A 10,982-nucleotide genomic window follows, 5' to 3' on the forward strand; every position below is an offset into this window, starting at 1 on the left:
GCATAGTAAAAATTGAAGCAAAATAGCTATTAAACGATTCTTTTAGTTTACTAGAGACATCGACATTTTTTTAGCTCGACGGAAATTTTCTTCTTTTCCTAAAGATTTTCTGAAATAGAAATAGAGAACGAAGTAACTAGAAAAAAACATAGATTGTTAGAATATTGCTCTTCTAGAGGGATCATCTAAAAAGCAAGATATTTGAAACCTATTCATACAAAAAGGCTGACATAGATGTTATGGGTCAATTTTTTTTATTGTCCATCTCTTCATTCCGTAAAGGAGCCGAATGAAACAAAAGTTTCACGTTCAGTTTTGAATTAGAGACGTTAAATCAAAATGATGAATCAACGTCGACTATAACCCTTAGCCTTCCAAGCTAACGATGCGGGTTCGATTCCCGCTACCCCGCTTCTATTTTATTCTATTTAAATCTATCTTTTTTCTTCGAGAATGAATCTAGAATTCTTAAAGAATTTGTCAATTCTTCATTTTCATTTCTTAATTTAGTTTTAGTTATATATATTCAATTATATTCAATTGATTTTTCTTTTTTATTTTTTTTTTCTTTTATTCTAAATATTTGATTTATTTTATTTTTATAATTTCTAGAATTCTTTATATTTGTTTGATTCTTTAATCTTTTTAATAAGGTTTAGTTAAAAAGGTTAAAGAATCAAATATAAAATAGAAGCGTCCATTGTCTAATGGATAGGACAGAGGTCTTCTAAACCTTAGGTATAGGTTCAAATCCTATTGGACGCAAGTTGTTTGCATATCTAATTTCAACCCTTGTCCTTCTATTTTTTTTGATTTATTACATTTTGATTCGAATTCATTATATATAATATTCAAATGAAATAAAAACATATTAAAAGATACTAATTATAAAAATTGGAAAATTGAATTACAAAATTATTTAATGATTCATCAATTTTTTTCTACTTGTTCCTGGAATAAAAAGAGTTCCATCTGTTCTTTAATAGCGTCCTTTAAAAGGGCTTCTGCTTCCCCAGTGAATTCTTGGTAGAAGATATGATTTCTTTGAATTGAGGTTTATTCGTCTTTAAGTAAGCACGTAACTCAACAAGAAATTTCCTACCTGTCCAATTTCTAATGAATCAAGATAACCATTCGTTCCGGTATAAATAGTTACTATCTGTTCTTCCACAGTAAGAGGAGCTGATTGGGATTGTTTAAGCAACTCGCGCAATCGTTGACCTCTTGCTAATTGATTTTGAGTAGCTTTATCTAGATCAGAAGCGAATTGTGCAAAAGCTTCTAATTCTGCGAATTGTGCTAATTCCAATTTTAATTTACCAGCTACTTGTTTCATGGCTTTGATTTGAGCCGCCGATCCAACTCTGGAAACTGAAATACCAACATTAATAGCGGTCTTATTCCAGCATTGAATAGATCGGCCGATAAGAATATTTGGCCATCTGTAATGGAAATTACATTCGTAGGAATATAAGCTGAAACATCTCCCGATTGAGTTTCAACTATTGGTAAAGCAGTCATACTTCCTTCGCCTAACTGAGAACTTAATTTAGCGGCTCTTTCCAAAAGACGCGAATGTAAAATAAAAAACATCCCCTGATAAGCTTCGCGACCTGGTGGTCTTCGTAATAGAAGAGACATTTGCCGATAAGCCTGTGCTATGTTTGGAGAGATCGTCATAAATGATTAAAGTGTGACGTTCACGGTACATAAAATATTCAGCCAGAGCTGCTCCTGTATAAGGCGCGAGGTATTGTAATGTAGCTGGAGAATCCGCTGTTTCAGCTACTACAATAGTGTATTCCATTGCTCCTCTTTCTTGTAAGGTAGTCACCACTTGAGCCACAGAAGATGCTTTTTGACCAACAGCTACATAAACACATATTACATTTTGTCCCTGTTGATTGAGAATTGTATCTGTGGCTACTGCTGTTTTACCTGTTTGTCTATCTCCAATAATTAATTCTCGCTGGCCCCCGTCCTATGGGGATCATCGAATCAATAGCAATAAGTCCTGTTTGGAGAGGCTCATATACCGAACGTCTTGAAATAATACCGGGAGCGGGGAGATTCTATTAATCGAGATTCCGAAGCTGAAATTTCTCCTCGACCGTCAATTTGTTTAGCCAGGGCATTTATAACACGACTCAAATAAGCTTCACTTACAGGTATCTGAGCAATTCTTCCTGTTGCTTTTACTGAACTTCCCTCTTGTATCAGCAAACCATCACCCATTAATACAACACCAACATTTTTTGATTCCAAATTCAAAGCAATGCCTATAGTACCCTTCTTCAAATTCCACCAATTCACCCGCCATTACTTCATCAAGACCATAAATACGAGCAATACCCATCGCCTACTTGAAGTACGGTACCAGTATTTACAATTTTTACTTCTGTTATTATATTGCTCAATGCGTTCACAGGATAATTTTACTAATTTCATCTGCACGAATGGTTACCATGAAAATATCTTAAATTTATTTTTATAAGAAAAAAATGATGCCTATACTCTATTGTATAATAGAAAGCCTAATCAGTTATTTTTTTATTTCATCATCCCAAACATGCCAATATAAGCACTAACAGTACGTAAATGTAACTCGTTGTTCAAGCAACTATTAGAGTTCCTAGAGCTCCCTGTAAGGCTTGTTGTAAAACCCCGCTGTCGAACTTGATTAATAACTCTTTGTTGTTCAAAATCAATAGCTTCGTTTTTGTTAATTTTCTAATTGTTCCAAAGTCGTATAAATTGAATTAATTAAATTCAATTTTTCTCGTTTGATCTCAGAATAGCCAATCACACCGAAACAGATCTGCTTCTGTTTCAACTTTCCTTAAGCGGGCCTGGCTTTTTCGAGCTGTTCAATGGCGTTTTCCCTGTAATTCTTCTGAGTTTCGAATAGTTCTCCAGATTTTCTGTTTTCGATTATCTAATAAATCACGTAATGAAAGTAGACTCTCTTTCCATCCATTTCAAAATGTCTATGATCTCTTCCCGAACCAAACATGAATCTTTCGATTCATTTGGTCTCACACTCAATTACTTATCGGAAATTTACAATTTTTTATGTAATGAGCCTATCCTCTCTTCTCTATTCAAAGTGAAAACAATTACCAATATAAGACTAGAATATTCGGAGGACTCTTTTGACCAAACAAATATATGTCAACAAAGTTGTTTTTTTATTCAAATCCAAAGACTTCTTTTGAATTTATACATAGGTCATCCATCGATTACGCATCGTACAAAGGGGAGGTTTAAATTCACCCGTTTTTTATTCTCTCGCCATAAATAGGATTCAAGCCATTTTTTTTTATCGACATGAGTGTTTTATATCGAAAAAAAATCGAATAATTTTTTTGAAACCGTTTCCTTTCTGTATTAATATAGCGGTAGAAAGAGTACTACACTGCGTATAGACTTCAAACTCTTTTTAACCATGGTAATAGTCCAAAATTTTTGGTAAATAGAGAATCAAAGTGGATTACCAATAAAGCGCGAAATGCTATGGTTCTTTAAGATTTTTCTTAATTTATTCAAAAAAGAAAATGAATTCAGAAGTAATTCGCGGGATTCTGCACATTTTCTTAATTCTAACTAAACTAAAAAGTGCAGTTTGGTTAAATCCAATTTATTCTTTGAAATAAAACAACTCGCACACACTCCCTTTCACAAAAAAAACCAGTAGACCTAACACTACACTAAGATTTATTGGATTTGTTGCTAAAATATCGGTATTAAACACGAAACTTCCGGCGGATGGCCAGGAGCCCAAACAAAGGAAAGAATCGGTTATATTTTTCATATGATCTCATCTCCTCTTATGAATAGACTAATATATCTTCTATATTCCTATTAGATAGATAATATAATAATCTAATTGGAATATATAATTATAGAATTTGATATAATTTGGATTGGTCAATCAATTGGAAGATTCCCTAAAAGAATGATACTTCTTAGAATTAGATACCAGTTCTTTTATCAATTGCAAAATCTATCTAGTTTGAACACTTTCAAAAAATTATCTTAAAAGAAATAAAATAAAAGAGGGGTTCATTGGACTAAACAAAAAGAAGAAAGAGGGTGAATAAGTATGTGAATACCTTTCAATTAGTCCTTCTCCTGTGTTCTTATCCGAACAGATAAAGAATTGTAGGAGTGAATTATTAATATAATTCGAAAAAGGAAGTCCACATATGTATTTTTATCTTTTTAGGATTAAACAAAAGGATTAGCAAATAAAAGTGCTAATGCTACAACCAGCCCCGTAAATTGTTAAAGCTTCCATAAAAGCCAGACTAAGTAATAAAGTACCCCGTATTTTTCCCTCTGCCTCTGGTTGTCGTGCAATCCCCTCTACAGCTTGCCCTGCGGCAGTGCCTTGACCAACCCCAGGTCCAATAGAAGCAAGCCCTACGGCCAATCCAGCAAGCAATAACAGAAGCGGCAGAAATAATTGGATTCATGAGAATTTCCCTCGTAACCTACATATAAAAGAAAGAAATAGTTAATGATATAATCGACTAATAAAATCTGACTTCATTTTTCAATTACCAAGACTTTTTCAGTTAAAGTAATTAATAAAATAAGAATTAAAAATTGAAAATAATAGTTATTAAAACGAATTACTTCGAGATTTCTTTTTCGTCTCGAACTACATAGTTTTTGGGGGTGAATCTGTATAATCTTTGTTCTTCTCTTACCTTAATTTTGGAATCATTCTTTGAATTCTTCGTTTTTTTTATACAATTTCTTTAGTTTTTAATTTTCAATTCACAATTAGAGCTGAAACGCAAGGACTTTGCTTTTCTATCCCTATAGAAATTGACAGTAATAGCGAGGCCTTTTTTATATAGAAAAGATTAGTTATTTCAGATATATGGTTAGTTCATATAAAACTAGTTCATCTATAATATCATATCACATATACATAGGTTTCTTCTATGCTGTAAACTAATTTTCTTTGTGTTTTAGATTCAATCGAAATTGAAATTCATTCTTTGAAACCTAAAAAACCTTGACTGATCCCCTCACTTCTATTTTTTTTATCATGTTTTTTTTTAAGCTCCCCTTCCCTCTTTTCTTATTCTCTTATCCCATATGGATACAATCAATCTAAATAAATTCATTCGATTTCATTAATGTTTCAAAGAAATATAGGAAATTGGGTGATCTAAATGTTTTTATTTATCTTTTGATCAATTGTTGAATTAAATGTGAATCAAACGAGAATCTACTAACATTCTATATAGTATCTTTTTATCACACATTGTAAACGTAAATATCATACAGAATTCTAATTCTAGCTATTCATTTTTTTTTGAATATCCAAACTAATATATACTAATCGAATAGATCTATCTATATCTATCTATATATCTATAGATAGATGTTTATTTGTAGATTCTATTGAGCCACAATATATGTGTGGCAAGCTAAACAAAAAAGACTATTTTTGAGAAAACTAGTCAATGATGGCCTTCAATGGATTCACCTATATAAGCCGCAGCTAAAGTAGCAAAAATGAGAGCTTGAATACCGCTTGTGAATAATCCAAGGAACATGACAGGTATAGGAACTACTAAAGGTACTAAAGAAACAAGAACAACAACTACTAATTCATCAGCTAATATATTTCCGAAAAGTCGAAAACTAAGGGATAAGGGTTTTGTGAAATCTTCTAATATGTTAATCGGTAAAAGGATTGGAGTTGGTTGGATGTATTTACTAAAATAAGCTAATCCTTTTTTTGAAAGACCCGCATAGAAATATGCAACTGATGTAAGTAAAGCTAATGACAACGGTAGTATTTATATCATTTGTGGGTGCAGCTAACTCCCATGAGGTAATTGGATGATTTTCCAAGGTAAAAGAGCCCCTGACCAATTAGAAACAAAAATAAATAGAAACAAAGTTCCAATAAAAGGAACCCACGGACCATATTCTTCTCCAATCTGAGTTTTGCTCACGTCTCGAATGAATTCAAGAACATATTCAAATAAATTCTGACCGAAAGTGGGAATGGTTTGCAGATTTCGAATAACTAGAATGGCTGAAACCAATAAGATAGCAATTACAACCCAAGAAGTAATAAGTACTTGGCATGTACTAGGAAACCCCCTATTTGCCAATAGAAATGTTGACCTACTTCCACAGCAGATATATCGTATAATCTTTTTAATGTGTTGATAGAGCATAATAAAACATTCATATTGTCCTGTCCTCTAAAAAAAGAAGTTGAAAAAAGGGAATTATTTTTATTCAAAACATCTCCTTTCCCTTTTGATTTGTCTACTTTCATTTTTGATTTTGAATACCGATACTAATTACATAAAATTTTTGTTTGTTTTTCTATTTTCATTTTTGTGCAATTTCTTACTAGTATAGTAAGCGATTCCATAAATCTATGAACCCCTCGAAGCAAATTCAAGAATTTTTTATCTTATTATTAATCAAGAATTTCGTATATATCTAGACCGACCCTCACAAATTGCAAAACTAATTTGTTAAGAATTAATCGAATTGAGGCTATAGCATCATCATTAGCTGGAATTGAAATATCAGCGAGGTCCGGGTCACTATTTGTATCAATTAAACAAATTGTTGGAATTTCCAAAGTTATACATTCTCGAAGAGCCGTATATTCTTCTTGTTGATCGACGATTATTACAATATCTGGTAAGCCCTTCATATATTTAATGCCGCCAAGATATGTTTCCAATTGAGCTAATTGTCTCTTCAATATAGCGGCATCTTTTTTTGGAAAACTATGAAATCTCCCCGTCTTTTGTTGCATTCTCAAGTCCCCTGAACTTTTGAAGTCGTGTTTTTGTAGTATAACCAATTCGTTAACATACCGCCGAGCCATTTTTTATTAACATAATGACACCGAGCTCTTATTGCAGCCCGCGCTACTGAATCAGCTGCTTTTTTTTTTGTACCAACAATTAAGAATTGTTTTCCCCCACTTGCTGCATCAAAAACTAAATCACAAGATTCTGATAAAAACCGAGCAGTTCTAATAAGATTTGTAATATGAATACCCTTACGCTTTGCAGAAATATAAGGTGACATTTTAGGATTCCATTTTCTAGTACCGTGGCCAAAATGAACACCAGCTTCCATCATCTCTTCCAAAATTATGTTCCAATATCTTTTTGTCATTTATAATTATCCCCACACTTTTCTTTCATTTCCAAATAGAAATTAGATCAATTTTTTGAAATGAAAGAAAGAGACCCAGTATACTGAAATAGAAAAAAATAAGTGTTCCGAAGGAACCTTCTCTTCTACTGAAAATTTGCCGTTGATAAAAAAAAGATCGGGCCATTTTTTCTATTTCATTGAATATGATTCGTTTATTTATTATGTTTCTTTTATTATACAAAATATATACAAAATAAAGTGACCGGGAGATGAATACGACCTTAAGAATCATTATTTTAGGAATTCTTAAATCCTAGATTATTTTGATGTATCACATAAATTCTTTTTTTTGTTTCCGGGGTAATCTTGTTATATTGCCTTTGCTTTGAACGGTATATTATTCTTTTGAATCCAGTACCAACTGGCATCATTCCCCCTAAAACAACGTTCTCTTTCAGACCTTTCAACCAATCTATGCGACCCCGGAGAGCGGCTTTTGATAAAACTCTAGCAGTTTCTTGAAAACTTGCTTCAGATATGAAACTTTGAGTATTCAAAGATGTTTTTGTTATCCCCAATAATAGAACTCGATAGCAGATCGACTCTTCTAAGGAACGCCCAGCTCGTTCGGCCCGCAACAATCCAATTAGTTCGCCAGGCAAAAAAACATTAGACATTCCATCTTCTGAAACCAATACTTTTTGATGTTATTTGACGCACAATAATTTCTATATGTCTATTATGAATGTGAACTCCCTGGGATCGATAAACTTTTTGAATTTGATTAACCAAAGAAATACGACTTTGCGCTATAGTTAGCTCAGCACTAATGAAGAATCCCCAAGGAATGCCAAGAATTCTTGTTATACGCCCATTCCAAGTATCCACTCTCTTTTCTAGGTTTATGGATATTGAATCAATCGAACGAACTTCCAATACCTGTTCTACTTTTGGAAGACCTTGTGTTTATATCACCTGATCTCGATTTTTGATATATAAATGTAACTCTAATATATCTCCTTCAGAAAGTATTTCTCCATAATGACCATGAACAGTTGTTCCAGGAGTCGCCAAATAAGGGTTAGCCGATCTTATTCCTACAGAATCCATTTGAACAGTTAGAATTTGACCCGATTTAAGGTGTGTTCATTTTTCGTTTGAACTATACATACATTTTCGCAAATAAATTGACCAAGACTTATTATGGGAAACGTTTTTTTTTTCACAATAATTATGATGGAAAAAATGCCAATTCAAATAGAATGGATTTAAAAGGATGTTACTAGATAGATCAGATTTATAAATGATCTCGTTTTCGTCTATTAAATAATATTTTAATACTTGAAAAGTTTCTTTTAATTTGTCAAGTTGCCCGTTTTTATTTATCGAGATCTGATTATTAGTAATTAAAAGGTAAAAATAAAAATGGGCAACTTGAAGGGCTATTCCTAAAGGACCTAACGAATTTTGAATTGGAATCAGAGGATCTCTTTGAATTGGATTTATTTCTTCTTTTATCCCATTGTAATATTTTCCATCGTGAATGATCGTATTTGAAAACAATTCGATGATGACAAAATTATTAAAGATCGGCATTTCTCATTTCTATTCAACAACATATGAATAGTTCCATGATTTTGACTAAGTGATTGTTGAACTTTTTCCCTCGGATCTATAAAAAAAAATGGATTGATGTTGGTCCAGTCCGACTCATTATCCAAGATAAATCTTGAACCGAGCGGATCTTTCCTTTTTTCTTATATATGAAATATGGGATTTTCCTAAGTCCCATTTTTAAGAAATATCTAACCAAACCTTTTATACTTAGTTCAACAAAAGAAGCATGCCCTTTTTCGATAGAAGACAATTTTTTGTCTTGATCCCAATTTAAGACTAAACAAGTCCGAACTAATTGAATACTTGTATTAGAATTAGAAATTCCCCGAATTGATTTTCCATTTCCAGAAAGAATATAATGAATAATTTGAAGTTCCAAATTATCTCTTTCTTGTAACATATCTTGGGAAAAAAATTGGATTAAATTGATCCTATCTTCTATTTCATATAAAATGACCGGTCGAACCAAAACAAAATACTTTTTTTTCATAATTGTGATCCATTGAGCATAGATCCAATTTTTCATTTTTTTTTTTGATCCTTTTGAATTTTTTTTTACCGTTCTCGGTGGTATCAACATGGCACTGTGCCGGGATATCTTATCCATTTCTCCGGGAAAATAGATATTCCCGGAAAATATTTTAATTGAATCTTTTTTTTTTTTCTTCTCCAATCGAACCAACCCGCTTACTTGACTTCTTATATTTACAGTGATTGGTGTATCTACTTCAATAATACTATTGTTCCGTACCATTATGGAAGAAAATTCTGGTAAAATATACACTTCTTCGGGAATGAAAAAAAATTGATCTACTTTAATTTGGTATTTTGTCTTAAATTCTTGAATTCCTGGATACTCGATTAAAAAATCCTCTTTTTTAAAAATGTAATTTATATCAATAGTCCTATATTTAGTAATACCCGAGCTCTGTGTTCGGTATTGAGGATCATCGAATAAGCAAAAATACTATTTCTACGAAAAATACATGGATTGGTATTCAATCGAGATACTGGAATCTAACATTAGTGCTTTGTCTCGTTCTTGAATCGATTGGAATTGAAATGGAATAATGAATCGATTTCTCCGCCTCTTTGCTAATAAATCCGTAGTATCGTGAAAAATAGCAGGATGTGTAAAATGACAATGATCTTTACATAGGATTGATTATTTTTTGAATAATCTGAAATCCTTCTTTCTTTTTTTTCAGAAGGAGTGAAACGAACAAATTATGTCTTACTTTATTATTACTTGCTAAATGGTTACAAATATCTCTTTCTCCTGTAGAAAGATAATGAATGTTCAATTGATCTTGATCTTTTCGGGTTGAAAAAGGACTGAAGCGGATCTGTCTGATTTTCCTGATAAAATCCATAAATGACTTGTTTTTGGTAAGATATGGACATTACTATATTTAAATTCTGATGCATGATACACATCCGTACTCCAATGCATTTTCTCCTTCTAAGTCAGAATAAACATGTTTTCGAACTTTTTCTTTTAAATTAAAAGTATATGTTCCTGCGAGAATCTCGGCAATCACTTGTTCTGATTTTACATATTGATTATTTTGAACTAATAGAAAACTTTTTGGTGGAATAGTCCACATTATGTATAATGTCACCATTTTCAATACTAACATACATGTCTATATAACATAGAAAAGCAGGATGCCCGTGACGTGTACGTGTAGGATGAACCAAATCCTCATTGAATTTAATTTTTCCATTATAAGGTGCTCGCACCTGTTCGGCAGTCCCCCCTGTGAATACTCCGCCAGTATGAAAAGTTCTTAATGTTAATTGAGTGCCCGGTTCTCCAATGGATTGGCCCGCAATAATACCTACAGCTTCTCCTAATTCCACCAAGTGACCTTGAGTAGGACTTTGACCATAACACAATCGACAGATCCAAGATGTATTCCTACAGGTAAAAGGAGTTCGTATAGATATTGGTTGTGTTTGAAAGGTTTTCAATCGATTGAAAAGTCCAATTCCAATATCTTGATTTCTAATGGCAATGCATCGTGAACCTCTGTATATATCGTCTGCTAATACACGACCAATTAATGTTTGTGTCCAACTACTTTCCGGCATCGTTTCATTCTGGGTATTTACTGAAATTCCTCGAATGGTACCACAATCTGTTCGACGTATAACAATATGTTGAACCACTTCAACAAGTCTACGTGTAAGATATCCAGCATCTGATG

General features: G+C 32.6%; 1 non-coding gene across 1 annotated transcript; it reads left to right on the forward strand.

Moving 5' to 3' along the window:
• Window positions 1–693: 693 nt before the first annotated feature.
• On the forward strand, window positions 694–765 carry TRNAR-UCU (transfer RNA arginine (anticodon UCU)). The gene has a single exon. It is a non-coding gene; the product is annotated as a tRNA-Arg (tRNA).
• Window positions 766–10,982: the final 10,217 nt, after the last annotated feature.

The sequence above is a fragment of the Vigna unguiculata genome, unplaced genomic scaffold (genome assembly GCF_037176805.1).
Source record: "Vigna unguiculata cultivar grain cowpea cultivar isolate G323 ecotype 2 unplaced genomic scaffold, ASM3717680v1 ptg000106l, whole genome shotgun sequence".
Classification (NCBI taxonomy): domain Eukaryota; kingdom Viridiplantae; phylum Streptophyta; class Magnoliopsida; order Fabales; family Fabaceae; genus Vigna; species Vigna unguiculata.